At 41.2% G+C, this 17,598-nt stretch overlaps 1 protein-coding gene across 6 annotated transcripts in view; it reads left to right on the top strand.

Annotated features, from left to right (window-relative positions):
- TMEM62 (transmembrane protein 62) overlaps positions 1 to 17,598 on the top strand; it is a 77,525-nt gene that overhangs the window by 25,406 nt on the left and 34,521 nt on the right. The window contains exon 1 of one of the 6 annotated variants that reach the window (XM_029237576.1): positions 11,839 to 11,947. The exons of the other annotated variants lie outside the window; for them this stretch is intronic. The gene's annotated coding sequence lies outside the window, so the exon portion shown is untranslated. Of the gene's footprint in view, positions 1 to 11,838; positions 11,948 to 17,598 lie in introns of those variants that run through there. 6 annotated transcript variants of the gene reach the window in all.

Below are 17,598 nucleotides of genomic sequence, written 5' to 3'. Positions count from 1 at the left end.
TAGTTCCCTGACCAGGGATTGAGCCCGGGCCCCCTGCATTGGGAGCTCAGAGTGTTAGCCACTGGACCACCAGGGAAGTCCCAAAGGCTAATTTTTAAATATTAAAAATAAATAATAATAATGTGACCAAAATATTTTTCTGGTAGTATTTAGTTTTAATGACTGATTTTGGTGCTTTTTCTGACTTTTGATGAAGCCATTAGTCCTCTGCATTTTTTTTTTTTAAATTTAAAGCTTGTGGGTTCATGCTTCATTGAAGGGGTGGCAGAGTGGCATTTGTATCACAGGAAAGTGAAAGCTGACAATTTTATGATTGTTTGTAAATCTGTTTCATACATTTAAATAGATGTAAAGAATAGATTTGCCTTGATTGACTCATTCCAAAGTGGCTATCTGGTCATTGTCTCTTTTACTCAACCGTAAAATGACTTATGAATGGTGATCATTTTAATAGTGACCTAGGTTCAAGCCTCCCACCTCTATTTTTTTTTAGTTTACTACTTGTTCTTATTTTAGGAATTGTGGTAAAATATAAATAACACAAAAGTTACTATTTTAATTTTTAAAGTGTACATTGTGTACATTTTTGTTGTCGACCCCAAGTCTGTGCACCTGACAAACAGTGATGCCAAACAAACAGAAATGTCAGAGTTCTGAGGAGAGAAAGGTTTATCACAAGGGCCAAGCAAGAAGTAAAGGTGGCTCATACTCAAGAGACCTGAACTCCCTGATGGTCTTCAGAGAAGGGTTTTTAAAGGCAAATTTTGGGGGAAGGGCTGCAGGATGCATGAATTTCTTCTGATTGTTTGGTGGTGAGGTAACAGGGTGGTGTTTCAGGAATCACAATACTCAGTCTTCTGGTTTCAGCCAGTCTGGGCTCTATGTGCTTGTGCTTGGTATGTAGTCACCATCCTCCACCTAGGTGGGGGCCTTAGTTCCTGTAGAAGAGCTCAAAAGATATGTATCAGACTGTTATCTATATCCCTTCAGGAGAAATGAGGACTGCTTTATCACCTCACTATTGTTTCTTGACTTCTTTTCCTTTGTTTCTTCATCCTCTCACTTCCCTAATTAGTAACTGTTTGAATATGCCCTTTGGAGCTCAGGGAAGGTCTAGGAAGGCCTGCAGGGACCTACTTAGTTTTAATCTCCCCTTTTCTTTGATACTCCTCAATCTTTTTTTCTTTTTTTTTCCTGTTACTTTATTTTTAATTTCTTTTAACATTTTTATTAGAGTATAATTGCTTTACAATGTTTTATTAGTTTCTGCTGTATAACAAAGTGAATCAGCTATACATATACATATATCCGCATATCTCCTCCCTCTTGCATCTCCCTCCCAACCTCCATATCCCACCCCTCTAGGTGGTCACAAAGCATAGAGCTGAACTCTCTGTTCTATGCAGCTGCTTCCTACTAGCTATCTATTTCACATTTGGTAGTGTATATATGTCCCTGCCACTCACTCACTTTGTCCCAGCTAATCCTTCCCCCTCCCTGTGTCCTCAAGTCCATTCTTTACGTCTGGGTCTTTATTCCTGTCCTGCCCCTAGGTTCTTCAGAACCATTTTAATTTTTTTAGATTCCATGTATATGTGTTAGCGTATGGTATTTGTCTGTCTATTTCTGACTTACTTCACTCTGTATGATAGTCTCTAGGTCCATCCACCTCACTACAAATAACTCAATTTCATTTCTTTTTATGGCTGAGTAATATTCCATTGTATGTATGTACCACATCTTTATCCATTCATCTGTCGATGGACACTTAGGTTGTTTCCATGTCCTGGCTATTGTAAATAGACCTGCAATGAATATTGTGGTACATGACTCTTTTTGAATTATGGTTTTCTCAGGGTATATGCCCAGTAGTGGGATTGCTGGGTTGTATGGTAGTTCTATTTTTAGTTTTTTAATGAACCTCCATACTGTTCTCCATAGCGGCTGTATCAATTTACATTCCCACCAACAGTGAAAGAGGGTTCCCTTTTCTCCACATCCTCTCCAGCATTTATTGTTTGTAGATTTTCTGATGATGGCCATTCTGATCGGTGTGAGGTGATACTTCATTGTAGTTTTGATTTGAATTTCTCTGATAATTAGTGCTGTTGAGCATCTTTTCATGTGCCTATTGGCCATCTGTATGTCTTCTTTGCTGAAATGTTTATTTAGATCTTCTGCCCATTTTTTGATTGGGTTGTTTGTTTTTTTGATATTGAGCTGCATGAGCTGTTTGTATATTTTGGAGATTAATCCATTGTCTGTTGCTTCATTTACAAATATTTTCTCCCATTCTGAGGGTTGCCTTTCATCCTGTTTATGGTTTCCCTTGTGCTGTAAAATCTTTTAAGTTTCACTGGGTCCCATTTGTTTATTTTTGTTTTTATTTCCATGTCTCTAGGAGGTGGGCCAAAAAGGATCTTGCTGTGATTTATGTCATAGTGTGTTCTGCCTACGTTTTCTCCTAAGCATTTTATATTGTCTGGCCTTAACATTTAGGTCTTTAATCCATTTTGAGTTATTTTTGTGTATGGTGTTAGGGAGTGTTCTAATTTCATTCTTTTAAATGTAACTGTCCAGTTTTCCCAGCACCACTTATTGAAGAAACTGTCTTTTCTCCATTATATATTCTTGCCTCCTTTATCAAAGATAAGGTGACCATATGTGTGTGGGTTTATCTCTGGGCTTTCTATCCTGTTCCATTGATCTATATTTCTGTTTTTGTGCCAGTACCATATTGTCTTGATTACTGTAGCTTTGTAGTATAGTCTGAAGTCAGGGAGCCTGATTCCTCCAGCTCTGTTTTTCTTTCTCAAGATTGCTTTGACTATTCGGGGTCTTTTGTGTTTCCATACAAATTGTGAAATTTTTTGTTCTAGTTCTGTGAAAAATGCCATTGGTGTCTATGCCAATAGATTGCTTTGGGTAGTATAGTAATTTTCACAATGTTGATTCTTCCAATTGAAGTACATGGTATATCTTTCCATCTGTTTTTGTATCATCTTTAATTTCTTTCATCAGTGTCTTATAGTTTTCTGCATACAGGTTTTTTGTCTCCTTAGGTAGGTTTATTCCTAGGTACTGTATCTTTTTGTTGCAATGATAAATGGGAGTATTTCCTTAATTTCTCTTTCAGATTTTTCATCATTAGTGTAAAGGAATACAAGAGATTTCTGTGCATTAATTTTGTATCTTGCAACTTTACCAAATTCATTGATTAGCTCTAGTAGTTTTCTGGTGGCATTGTTAGGATTCTCTATCTATGGTATCATGTCATCTGCAGACAGTGACAATTTTACTTCTTCTTTTCCAATTTGTATCCTTTTATTTCTTTTTCTTCTCTGATTACTGTGGCTAGGACTTCTAAATCTATGTTGAACAATGGTGGCAAGAGTGGACATCCTCATCTTTTTCCTGATCTTAGAGGAATTGCTTTCAGCTTTTCACCATTGAGAATGATGTTTGCTGTGGGTTTCTCATATATGGCCTTTATTATGTTGAGGAAAGTACCCTCCATGCCTACTTTCTGGAGGGTTTTTATCATAAATGGGTGTTGAATTTTGTCAGAAGCTTTTTCTGCATCTATTGAGATGATCATTTGGTTTTATTCTTCAGTTTGTTAATATGGTGTATCACATTGAATGATTTACATATATTGAAGAATCCTTGCATTCCTGGGATAAACTCCACTTGATCATGGTGTATGATCCTTTTAATGTGCTGTTGGATTCTGTTTGCTAGTATTTTGCTGAGGATTTTTGCATCTATGTTCATCAGTGATATTGGCCTGTAGTTTTCTTTCTTGGTGACATCTTTGTCTGGTTTTGGTATCAGGGTGATGGTGGCCTCATAGAATGAGTTTGGGAGTGTTCCTCCCTCTGCTATATTTTGGAAGAATTTGAGAAGAATAGGTGTTAGCTCTTCTCTAAATGTTTGATAGAATTCGCCTGTGAAGCCATCTGGTCCTGGGTTTTTGATTATTGGAAGATTTTTAATCACAGTTTCAATTTCAGTGCTTGTGATTGGTCTGTTTATATTTTCTATTTCTTCCTGGTTCAGTCTCGGAATGTTGTGCTTTTCTATGAATTTGTCCATTTCTTCCAGGTTGTCCATTTTATTGGTATATAGTTGCTTGTAGTAATCTCTCATGATCCTTTGTATTTCTGCAGTGTCAGTTGTTACTTCTCCTTTTTTATTTCTAATTCTATTGATCTGAGCCTTCTCCCTTTTTTTCTTGATGAGTCTGGCTAATGGTTTATCAATTTTGTTTATCTTCTCAAGGAACCAGGTTTTAGTTTTATTGATCCTTGCTATCGTTTCCTTCTTTTTCATTTCTTTCTAATCTGATCTTCATGATTTCTTTCCTTCTGCTAACTTTGGGGGTTTTTTGTTCTTCTTTCAATTGCTTTAAGTGTAATGTTAGGTTGTCTGTTTGAGATGTTTCTTGTTTCTTGAGGTAGGATTGTATTGCTGTAAACTTCCCTCTTAGAACTGCTTTTGCTGCATCCCATAGGTTTTGGATTGTTGTGTTTTCATTGTCATTTGTCTCTAGGTATTTTTTGATTTCCTCTTTGATTTCTTCAGTGATCTCTTGGTTATTTAGCAGTGTTGTTTAGCCTCCATGTGTTTGTATTTTTTACAGATTTTTTTCCTGTAATTGATATCTAGTCTCATGGCATTGTAGTCAGAAAAGATACTTGATACAATTTCAGTTTTCTTAAATTTACCAAGGCTTGATTTGTGACCTAAGATATGATCTATCCTGGAGAATGTTCCATGAGCACTTGAGGAGAGAGTGTATTCTGCTGTTTTGGGATGGAATGTCCTATAAATATCAATTAAGTCTATCTTGTTTAATGTATCATTTAAAGCTTGTATTTCCTTTTTTATTTTCATTTTGGATGATCTGTCCATTGGTGAAAGTGTGGTGTTAAAGTCCCCTACTATGATTGTGTTACTCTTGGTTCCCCCTTTTATGGCTGTTAGCATTTGCCTTATGTATGCAGGTGCTCCTATGTTGGGTGCATAAATATTTACAATTGTTATATCTTCTTCTTGGATTGATCCCTTTATCATTATGTAGTGTCCTTCTTTGTCTCTTGTAATAGTCTTTATTTTAAAGTCTATTTTGTCTGAGAATTGCTACTCCAGCATTCTTTTGATTTCCATTTGCATGGAATATCTTTTCCCATCCCCTCACTTTCAGTCTGTATGTGTCCCTAGGTCTGAGGTGGGTTTCTTGTAGACAGCATATATATGGGTCTTGTTTTTGTATCCATTAGGCTATTCTATGTCTTTTGGTTGGAGCATTTAATCCATTTACATTTAAGGTGGTTATCAATATGTATGTTCCTATTAGCATTTTCTTAATTGTTTTGTGTTTGTTATTGTAGATCTTTACCTTCTCTTGTGTTTCCTGCCTAAAGAAGTTCCTTTAGCATTTGTTTTAAAGCTGGTTTGGTGGTGCTGAATTCTCTTAGCTTTTGCTTGTCTGTAGAGGTTTTAATTTCTCCATTGAATCTGAATGAGATTCTTTCCGGGTAGAGTAATCTTGGTGGTAGGTTTTTCCTTTTCATCACTTTAAATATATCCTGCCACTCCCTTCAGGCTTGCAGAATTTCTGCTGAAAGATGAGTTGTTAGCCTTATGGGGATTCCCTTGTATGTTATTTATTGTTTTTCCCTTGCTGCTTTTTATAATTTTTCTTTGTATTTAATTTTTGATAGTTTGATTAATATGTGTCTTGGTGTGTTTCTCCTTGGATTTATCCTGTATGGGACTCTCTGCTCTTCCTGGATTTGATTGACTCTTTCCTTTTCCATATTCAGGAAGTTTCCAACTATAATCTCTTCCAATATTTTCTCAGTCCCTTCTTTTTGTCTTCTTTTTCTGGGACCCCTATAATTCGAATGTTTGTGCATTTAATGTTGTCCCAGAGGTGTCTGAGACTGTCCTCAATTCTTTTCATTCTTTTTTCTTTATTCTTCTCTGCAGTAGTTATTTCCATTATTTTATCTTCCAGGTCACTTATCCATTCTTCTGCCTCAGTTATTCTGCTATTGATTCCTTGTAGAGAATTTTTAATTTCACTTATTGTGTTGTTCATCATTGTTTGTTCGCTCTTTAATTCTTTTAGGTTCTTGTTAAGGGTTTCTTGTATTTTCTCCATTCTCTTTCCAAGATTGTAGATCATCTTTACTATCATTACTCTGAATTCTTTTTCAGGTAGACTGCCCATTTCCTCTTCATTTGTTTGGTCTGGTTGGTTTTTACCTTGCTCCTTCATCTGCTGTGTATTTCTCTGTCTTCTCATTTTGCTTAACTTACTGTGTTTGGGGTCTCTTTTTCGCAGGCTGCAGGTTTATAGTTCCCATTGTTTTTGGCGTCTTCTCCCAGTGGCTAAGATTGGTCAAGTAAGTTGTGTAGGCTTCCTGGTGGAGGGTACTAGTGCCTGTGTTCTGGTGGATGAGGCTGGATCTTGTCTTTCTGGTGGGTAGGACCACATCTGGTGGTGTGTTTTGTCGTGTCTTTGAACTTATTATGATTTTAGGCTGCCTCTCTGCTAATGGGTGGGGTTGTGTTCCTGTCTTGCTAATTGTTTGACATAGGGTGTCCAGCCCTGTAGATTGCTGGTCGTTGGGTATAGCTGGGTCTTAGCATTGAGATGGAGATCTCTGGGAGAGCTTTTTTCATTTGATATTACGTGGAGCCAGGAGGTCTCTCATAGACCAATGTCCTGAACTTGGCCCTCCCACCTCAGAGGCTCAGGCCTGAAACCCAGCTAGAGCACCAAGACCGTGTCAGCCACATGGCTCAGAATAAAAGGGAAAAAAAAGAAAGAAAGGAAATAAAATAAAGTTATTGAAATAAAATAATTATTTAAAATAAAAAATTAAAAGGTAATAAAAAAGAAAGAAAGAGAGCAACCAAACCAACAAACAAATCCACCAGTGATAACAAGTGCTAAAAACTATACTAAAAAAAAGGCAAAAAACAGACCCACAGAATCCTAGGACAAATGGCAAAAGGAATGCTGTACAGACAAAATCACACAAAGAAGCATACACATACACACACACAAAAAGAGAAAAAGGAGAAAAGTATATATATGTATAAAAAAGGAAGAGGGCCACCAAATCAATAAACAAATCTGCCAATGATAATAAGCTCTAAATACTAAACTAAGATAAACATAAAACCAGAAACAAATTAGATGCAGAAAGCAAACCCCACGTCTACAGTTGCTCCCAAAGTCCACCACCTCAATTTTGGGATGATTCATTGTCTGTTCAGGTATTCCACAGATGCAGGGTACATGAAGTTGACTGTGGAGATTTAATCCGCTGCTCCTGATGCTGCACAGAGAGATTTTCCTTTCTCTTCTTTGTTCGTGCAGCTCCTGGGGTTCAGCTTTGGATTTGGCCCCGCCTCTACGTGTAGGTCACCTGAGGGCGTCTGTTCTTCACTCAGACAGGAGGGGGTTAAAGGAGTGGCTGATTAGGGGGCTCTGGCTAACTCAGGCCGGGGGAAGGGAGGGGTACGGAATGTGGGGCAAACCTGCGGTGGCAGAGGCCTGTGTGACATCAGACCAGCCTGAGGCGTGCTGTGTGACATCCCGGGGAAGTTGTCTCTGGATCACGGGACCCTGGCAGTGGCGGGCTGCACAGGCTTCCAGGAGAGGAGTTGTGGATAGTGACCTGTACTTGCACACAGGCTTCTTAGTGGCTGCAGCAGCAGCCTTAGCATTTCCTGCCCGTCTCTGGTGTCTGCGCTGATAGCCACGGTTCGCACCCATCTCTGGAGTTCATTTAAGTGGTGCTCTGAATCCCCTCTCCTCGTGCACCCCGAAACAATGGTCTCTTGCCTCTTAGGCAGTTCCAGACTTTTCCCCGGACTCCCTCCCGGCTACCTGTGGCACACCAGCCCGCTTCAGGCTGTGTTTGTGCAGCCAACCCCAGTCCTCTCCCTGGGATCTGACCTCCAAAGCCCGAGCCTCAGCTCCCAGCCCCCTCCCGCCCCGTTGGGTGAGCAGACAAGCCTCTCAGGCTGGTGAGTGCTGGTTGGCCCCAATCCTCTGTGCGGGCATGTCTCCACTTTGCCTCTGCACCCCGTTTCTGTGCTCTCTTCTGTGGCTCTGAAGCTTCCCCCACTGCCACTCCCTGTCTCCTCCTGTGAAGGGGCTTCCTAGTGTGTGGAAACTTTTCCTCCTTCACAGCTCCCTCCCAGAGGTGCAGGTCCCATCCCTGTATTTTGTCTCTGTTTTTTCTTTTGCCCTACCCAGGTACCCAGGGAGTTTCTTGCCTTTTGGGAAGTCTGAGGTCTTCTACCAGCATTCAGTAGGTGTTCGGTAGGAGTTGTTCCACATGTAGATATAGTTTTGATGCATTTGTGGGGAGGAAGGTGATCTCCACATCTCACTCCTCTGCCATCTTGAAGGCACCTCTCCTGATGCTCCTCAATCTTGAGAGAGAACAAGTGTGGGACAGACAGGGCATAAAGTTTTGGATAGAGAGGTTAATTATAAACTCTGCAGAAGAACTTGGCTTTAGGGGAACTCAATTTGATTTTTAAGTGTACATTGTGGGCATGCACATTTTAAGTGTACAATGGCATTAAATACATTCACATTGTTTTGCAACCATCACTATACCATGCATCTCAAAGACTTTTTTCATCTTGCAAAACTGAAAATCTGTACCTCTTAAACATTATTTCCTCATTTCCCCCTCTCCCCAGCCCCTGGCAACCACCATTCTACTTTCTGTCTCTGTGAATTTTAGTAGTCTTGGTGCCTCACATAAATGGAATTGAAACCTGGACCTGTGGGGCCCTCCTGGGCACAAAAGTCTTTCTGTGTCCCTGTTTCTTTCTTTTTTTGTTTTTAATTGAATTTTAAATACACCTACTTCAATCCGCTCATTTAACACTTACATTTTTAAAAATTAATTAATTAGTTAATTTATTTTTGGCTCTGTTGGGTTTTCATTGCTGTGCATAGACTTACTCTAGCTGCCGCAAGCAGGGGCTACTCTTTGTTGTGGTGCACGGGCTCTTCATTGCAGTGGCTTCTCTTGTTGTGGAGCACAGGCTCTAGGTGCACGGGCTTCAGTAGTTGTGGCTCCCGGGCTCTAGAGCTCAGGCTCAGTAGTTGTGGTGCACAGGCTTAGTTGCTCCACGGCATGTGGGATGTTCCCGGGCCAGGGCTTGAACCCTGTCCCCTGCATTGGCAGGCAGATTCTTAACCACTGCACCACCGGGAAGTCCCCTCCGTGTTTCTTGCTTGTAGGAAATAGGCTTCATTTAGCCTCCTTGACCTTCCCTGAGTTCCAAAGGGCAGATTCAAACAGTTGCTAATCAGGGAATGGAGGGGTTGCAGAAACAAGGGAGGAGCAGTCAGGAAACAATAGTTCAGTCTTAGGGCAGGGTCCTGGTTCCTTCTGAGGAAGTATACATAACAATATCTTTGAGTTCTCCTGCAGGAACTAAGGCCCCCCCCACCAAGGTGGAGGATGGTAACTTCAGGCAGAGCACCAGATTTCTGGAGCACCACCGTGTTATGTCACCACTAACCAATCAGGAGAAGTCACATACTCTGCAGCCCTTACCCCAAATTCTTCCTATAAAAACTTCTCCCCTAAAACCACTGGGGAGTTTGGGCTTTTGGGGCATGAGCCACCTGTTCTCCTTGCTTGGCCCTGCAATAAACCTTTCTCTGCTACAAATTCCAATGTTTCAGTTTGTTTGGCTTCACTGTGAGTCAGGGACAGGAACTTTTGTTTGGTAACAGAATCATTCAGTATTTGTCTTTTGTGACTGGCTTAACTTACCGGCATAATGTCCTCAAGGTTCATCCATGTTGTAGTATGCATCAGAATTTCTTTGATCTCTGACATTACTTTTGCAGGTGTTTCAGGTTCCTTATACAGAGCCTTAACTACCTAGATAAAATTCCCCTCAAATTTCTGTTTCCTAAGGAGTTAAAGGAGTGCTCCTTGTGCATCTGTCAATCCCAATTTATTCTCCCCACCATGCACACTATCATATATAAAATAAATAAGCAACAAGGACTTACTGTACCACACAGGGAATTAAATTTAATATCTTGTAATAAACTATTGTGAAATAAAATTCATATTTTATGGCAAGATAAGAAAAATTTAAACATAAAAATTTTTCTTTTAAACATAAAAATTTTTCTATGTCCTTTGGCCTCCTCTTTCCCTGCACTGTGCATTGTTTAACTGCATTATGCATCGACCAAACCTCCCCCATCAGAAATACTTGCTGGATCATCAAGAGCAACATTCTCCTACCATCAATAAGATGACTCCTTAAAGATAATATTCCTTCTTGATAAGGGGTCCCATGGCACTTAGATCTGGATTGTGTAACCTGTCAATAATATGTAATTTAATGTACAGCTCTCTTTCTCAAAAAACTTACATAACTGTGCCTTGACTTCTAATGGACGGAACAGTTCTCAGAGCTTTTGGAGATGCTTTCCCAGGTTATTATCCTCAAATGTCGCTTGAATAAAAATTTGTTTCTTTCTTAGATGAACTGATTAACTTTTTGTCAACAGTATAATGGAAAAGAATTAGAAATAGAATATATATATTCATGTGTGTGTGTGTGTGTGTGTGTGTGTGTGTAACCAAATCACTTTGCTGTACACCTGAAACTAACACAATATTGTAAATCGACTAGACTTCAATTTTTTTTTAAAAAGGAGTGTTCCTTAAAAAGCTTTAAAAATATCTGGTACAGGACTTCCATGGTGGCGCAGTGGTTAAGAATCCGCCTGCCAATGCAGGGGACACGGGTTCGAGCCCTGGGCTGGGAAGATCCCACATGCCGTAGAGCAGCTAAGCCCATGCACCACAACTACTGAGCCCGTGTGCTGCAACTACTGAAGCCTGTGCACCTAGAGCCTGTGCTCCGCAACAAGAGAAGCCACTGCAATGAGAAACCCATGCACTGCAACAAAGAGTAGCCTCCGCTCACCCCAACTAGAGAAAGCCCACACGCAGCAATGAAGACCCAAAGCAGCCAAAAATAAATAAATAAATTTATATATTAAAAAAATATCCGGTACATAATGATATTTAGCAGCATTATTCACAGTAGCCCAAAGGTGGAAAGAATCCACATGTCCATTGACAGATGGATGATTAAAGAAAATGTGCTATATTCACATAATGAAATATTATTCATCCTTAAAAAGAAAGGAAATTCTGACATATGCCACAACATGGATGAACCTTGAAAACATTATGTTAAGTGAAATAAGCCAGACACAAAATGACAAATATTGTATGATTCCACTAATATGAGGTACCTAGAATAATCAAATTCATAAAGACATAAAGTAGAATAGTGGTTACTAGTGGCTCAGGGGTAGGGAGGGAAGAATGGGGAATTAATGTTTAATGGTTACACATTTCAGTTTGGAATGCTGAAGAGTTCTGGAGATGGAAAGAGGTGATGGTTGCACAACAAAGTGAATGTATTTAATGCCACTGAATTGTACACTTAAATATTGTTAAGATGTGTAAAACAAGGAATGTTGCCATCCATTCCAGTTCTTCAAGGATTAAGTTGCAACTCACTGCAGTCACCCACCCTGAGGAAAATTCAGGATGGAACAAGAAGCATTCTGTGCTTTGGATATAAGGGCACCTAGATAGTTAAGATGCATATCTAAGGAAAAATTTCTATGACCCCAGATTCTTGCATCTTCCCATATAGAGAAAAGTGCTAAAATCATTCACTTGAAATATCTGTTCTTTGTGATTAGCAGTAATCTTTTTATGCCTGACTACATGTTTTTCCCTACAGCAAACTACAGCAAAACATCCACATATATCCTGGCTCCTTCCCTGCCTCTTCACAGCAGTTCCTTAGAGCTATCTGAGAGGCTATCTCCTGGGCTATAGTTCTCAGTCAGGTCTGTAAATAAAATTGAAACATACTGCTCTTAGGTTGTGTGGGTTTTTCAGTTAATAGATATATAACATGTTATATGTATTTTATCATGATTTTGAAAAATAATTTTAAAAAACATTTATATACACGTAAAAGTCTTTTGATTATACTCCTTTAGCTTTCTATGGAAATTGAAGCCATGCTCCATAGCGTTAACAGAAGCTGGTAACTAATGAAAATTCTTGAGCTTGTCTTATAGAACAACAGGTGTGGGAACGGCTTGTTAAAACCCCTCTGCCTGTAAATGGCCTTCATTGATTAAGGTTTTCTTCCTTCCTTCCTTCCTTCCCTTCCTTCCTTCCTTCCTTCCTTCCTTCCTTCCTTCCTTCCTTCCTTCCTTCCTTCCTTCCTTCCTTCCCTCCCTCCCTTCCTTCCTTCCTTCCTTCCCTTCCTTCCTTCCTTTCTTCCCTCCCTTCTTCCTTCCTTCCTTCCTTCCTTCCTTTCTCTCTCTCTCTCTCTCTTTCTTTCTTTCTTTTTCTTTCCACACCTTCCCATCTTCACACAGCTCAGTTGTTTCACAGAAACTTGCAGTTAGCTCTTGCCCAGTGCAAGCTGGCTGGGGCTGTGTGACCTTTAAAACTGGGCCAGGGCAGGTGTCTGATGAATAGCCTCTTGATGTGAGACAGCCGGAAAACTCCACCCTCTAATCATGCTAAGCAGTTCCATTTTCAATATGCAGAAACATGTAACCCACGTGCACCTGCACAGAACACCGATTACCTCAGCTTTTCCCCTACCTCCAATCACCTTTCCCCATGCCTAAGACCACCCTGCTTATCCCATAAATATCCCACCCCCGTCGCCTTTGGGGAGGCAGATCTGAGACTTGTTCTCTCATTTCCTTGTCTGGCTGCCTTGTGAATAAACTCTTTCTCAGCCATAATCCTCAGAGTCTCAGCGTTTGGCTTACTGTGTGTTGAGCAAATGGACCTCACTGGGTAACAAAATGACTTCACAGAACAATGATTTAATAATACAGTTTCAGATTTTAAAATAATGTTAGTATAGAAATAGTGATCTGATGGCAATTGCTATCATAAAGATAGCAAGCAGCAATTTACCATGAAAGCAAACTTTCCTAGAATTAAAGTCAAGGGAGGGGCTTCCCTGGTGATGCAGTAGTTAGGAATCCGGCTGCCAATGCAGGGGACATGGGTTCAAGCCCTGGTCCGGGAAGATCCCACATGCCGCGGAGCAACTAAGCCTGTGTGCCACAACTACTGAGCCCACACGCCATAACTGCTGAAGCCCGCGTGCCTAGAGCCCGTGCTCTGCCACAAGAGAAGCCACCGTGCTGCAATGAAGAGTAAACCCCACTCGCCACAACTAGAGAAAGTCCGTGTGCAGCAACAAAGACTCAACGCAGCCAAAAAAAATAAAATAATTTTAAAAAATGTGAAGGGAGAATCTTTCACTTGGACATTTCACAATACAATGTACATTGTCATCAATACTCATGTTTATGAGTCATATAGTTCAATTTATGAGTATTGATGACAATGTACAGTGTATTGTGAAATGTCCAAGTGATAAATTCTCCCTTCACTTTAATTCTAGGAAAGTTTGCTTTCATGGTGAATTGCTGCTTGCTATCTTTATGAGATTACAAGAAATCTTCCTTTCTCCTTTGACTGTCAGGAACTGAGAACCAGCTTTTATACTAATTTGTAGTGATTAGCTGGTCAAACCAGTATTTCTCTGGAGAATCATTAACCATCATGACATAAATAAATTCCTGTTTCTACTCACTTTTGTTACTGAACAAAGTTCGTGTGCCCGATGCACAGTGAGGCCAAGTAGATCAAAATGTTGAAGCCTGGAGCAGAGAAAGGTTTACTGCAGGGCCAAGCAAGGAGAACAGGTGGCTCATGCTCAAAAACCCTGGACTCCCTGATGGTTTGGGGGGAAAAGTTTTTATAGGCAAAATTTGGGATGAGGACTGTATGGTGTGTGGCTTTCTTTTGATTGGTCGGTGGTGAGGTAACAGGGCGGTGTTCCAGGAATTTTGTGCTCAGTCTGAAGTTACCATCCTCCACCTGCGTGGGGGCCTTAGTTCCTGCAGAACTCAAAGGTATTGTTATGTATATATTTCTACAAGAGGAACCAGGACCCTGCCCCAAGGCTGCACTATTGTTTCTTGGTGGCTCCTCCCTTGTCTCTGTATCCCTTCTCTTCCCTGATTAGCAACTGTTTGAACCTGCCCTTTGGAACTCAGGGAAGGTTAAGGAGGCTGAATGAAGCCCATCTCCTACAAACAAGAGATGGGGGACACAGAAAGGAGGGATGGCCCCATAGGGTTCTGATCTGTTTCACTTTGAGCACCTCGGGTGAAGCAGCTTGGTTACAATTCAGTGTCTGAAATTCAAACTGCTGGCCTTTGTGACTTTAAACCATGTTTCTCTGTCCAAGATGTCTTTACAGCAAGTCTGTTCCTATCATCTCTCACATGGCTTCTTGTTGTATTCCATTTCTGGAAAATGATTTTCATATCTTTGAGGTAGGTTCCTCCAAAACCTCTTCAAATGCATTTTTTTATATGCTACATTGCCTGTGTTTTAAATCAGATTATCTCAGCCATATCTTCCAAATTTGCTTTAAAGATATTCATCCAGATGTTTTTTAGTGGCACAGTATTAGACAAAACCAAAAACTTTATTCATATGGACAATGGTCTCTACACATACACTATAGCCCTAGTTTTTTTCATCACTAGAGTTCCAAATTTTATACTTTCAGCTATCTTTTGTTCTTCCTTCAAATATCCAATCAGCTGTCAAATTCTGTAGTCTCTGTCTTTACAATCCTTCCTTTATATTCTCAATGTCACACTCTTCCACCTTCCTACTTCAGGCCTTTGTAATTACCCACCACCTGGATATCTTAGTCCATTCAGGCTGCTATAACAGAATATCACAGACTGGGGGGTTTGTAAATAACAGAAATTTATTTCTCACTGTTCTGTAGGCTGGAAGTGTAAGATCAGGGTTCCAGTGTGGTCAGGTTCTGGTGAAGACACTCTTCCAGGTTGCAGACTGCTGACTTCTTGCTGTGTCCTTGATCTTGGGTGGCCTAAGCCTGTAGTGGCTAGAAGCAGGATTTTGTTTCCTCATCCAGAGACTGAAGTCAGGCCGTGTCAGTTAGAGTGCTGAATCCTAGCCAATAGACCACCAGGGACAGTGTCCAGTTGTTGCTGAAATGTCGGCTTCCCTGTGCACTGATGCTGAACAGATATATGGAGACAGGGATTTTGGAGAAAGAGAGAGATGGCTTTATTTTTCTGCCAGGCTGAAGGGAAGACACAGCAGGCTAGTGTCTCAAGAACTGTGTCCCCCCACTCCTTGGGAATCAGGTAAGATTTTATATGTGGGGCTCGCAGTCCGGGGTATAAGATAAGGATCAAAGTAGTGAAAGTCTTGCATTCTTCCTTTCCTTTGCATTATTTCAAAACAGTCATAGCTGGCGTCAGGCTGTCGGGTAATTGAGGTCCTGCATGCTGGTAATTGTGTCTGTTTGCCTCTGGTTTATTGGCCGGTGACCTTGTTTCTGAAATGCAAAAACTACAGGGGGTGATTTGTTACCAGGGGCATATAGAATGTAAGTGCTTGGAGGTAATAAGGTTAGGGGGTGACAGGCATCCTGTGTGAGGATGTAACTCACACAGAGTTAGGGGTGATAGGTGTCAAATGTAAATTACATAGTGTCAGGGAGTGAGATTAGCTTTGTAAAGTACAAATCTAGTTACTACAAATTAGTGACAGTTAAAGTAAAACAAGCAGTGATTAACTCTTTCAGGCCAGGTTATGTTTCTTCTCTAGCTTGTTTGCTGTTCCCTTTGTTTTCCTTGCTCTCAGGAGAAGAAGAAAGAAAACTCTCACTGCTATTTACATTGCAACATAGTGACAAGGCCCTGGCCCTTGGCTTTGTAGAAATCAATTTCCCCAGGAGACAGAAAGTAGTGAAACAAGTAAAGTGTTTATTAGGAGGAAAGAGTACCTGTGAATAGACACACATGGGCGGTCGCAGAGAGAGAGTTGTGCCCTCGTGGTAGTTTGAATCACTAATATGGGGCATTTGTTCTGGGTTTCCTCTGGCCAATCATCTTGCTTTGCCTGGTTCTGAGTCCCTATTTGGTTTATCTCAGGGTCCTCCCATGTGTGCACACATGCACATCTCTTAGCCAAGATGGATTCTAGCGAAGAGGCCTATGGGTAGGTTGACGTCACACCCTTTTTGACCTTCAAGGAGCCTTTCTGCACATGTGTAGTTGGGAAGGTCTCCTTGACTTCGAGAATGAGAAATATGTGGTCTCTTTATCTTTTATCTGGGCAGGGCTCAGCTCCTCTCTGCTACTGTCCCCCCACAGGGGACAAACTCCAGCTGCTCAGCCTGGGGTACACCTATCTCCTGCCTCATCCTCACATGGTGGAAGGGGCCAGGGATCTTTCTAGGGTCTCTTTCATAAAGGCACTAATCCCATTCAGTAGGTTGGAGCCCAAAGCCCCCACCTCCAAATACTATCAACATATGAATTTTGTGGGGACATATTCAGATCGTAACACAGGATTAGTGCAGTATTCTTTTAACAGGACTCTCTGCCACATCCCTCTGTTTAATTGGTTCCCTATGCCATTGCCAGGTCTATCTTCACTCTTGGCATTTATAGAGGCTTTCTGTTGCAGGAAAAAAAAAAGGGGCACAAGAAGAGGGTCATGTCCCAGGTCTTGAGTGAGTCTGTGGGACTGGCCGCCAAGTGAGGGTCCTTGGCTTTGCACAGGAAAGAATTCAAGAGTGAGCCACAGAAAAGTGAAAGCAGGTTTATTTAGAGAGATACACGTTCCATAGACAGAATGCGGTCCATATCAGAAGGTGAGAGTGGCCATGGGAGAAACACACTCCAAAGACAGAATGAAATGTAGTCCCTCTCAGAAAGTGGGAGTGGCCCCGAAATACGGCATGGTTAGTTTTTTATGGGCTGGGTAATTTCATAGGCTAATGAGTGGGAGGATTATTTCAACTATTTTGGGGGAAAGGCAGGGATTTCCAGGAATTGGGCCTTGGCCCACTTTTTGGCCTTTTATGGTCAGCCTCGGAACTGTCATGGCGCCTGTGGGTGTGGTGTGTCATTTAGCATGCTAATGTATTACAATGAGCATATAATGAGGCTCAAGGTCTACTGGAAGTTAAATCTCCCGCCATCTTGGACCTAGGTGGTTCTAACCAGTTTTTGTTGTATCCTCAACATCTATGTCATTCTTTTAAAGATTGTGCCCTGCCCCCTTCCCTCCTGTTTCAGTTCCAGGAGTCTGTCCCCACCTTCCACCCCCCACCACCCAACTGCCAAAACCACTGGGTGCCCAAGTCCCAAATTTGGCCTTCTGTATCTGCAGCTTCCACACCCCCATGGGTTGGTTGAATCCACAGATGCCCAACCCCTGGATAAGGAAGACTCTCACTGTCCCTTCAACATGACCTGCGTTTTCTCACCTTAATGCTCTGGTTCATGTTGTTAGGTCCTGGTGGAAAGTGCTTCTCCCCACCCTGCTCCCAATCTCTGCCACTCAGAAATACTATCCATCCTTTATATGCCACCTCCTTAATTAAACTTTTCCAGAG

Source organism: Monodon monoceros, unplaced genomic scaffold (genome assembly GCF_005190385.1).
Source record: "Monodon monoceros isolate NGI ecotype Baffin Bay Population unplaced genomic scaffold, NGI_Narwhal_1 Super_Scaffold_21, whole genome shotgun sequence".
Taxonomy (NCBI): Eukaryota; Metazoa; Chordata; class Mammalia; order Artiodactyla; family Monodontidae; genus Monodon; species Monodon monoceros.
The sequence above is the reverse complement of the archived record's forward strand: the minus strand, read 5'-3'. Positions and strand labels throughout refer to the sequence as shown.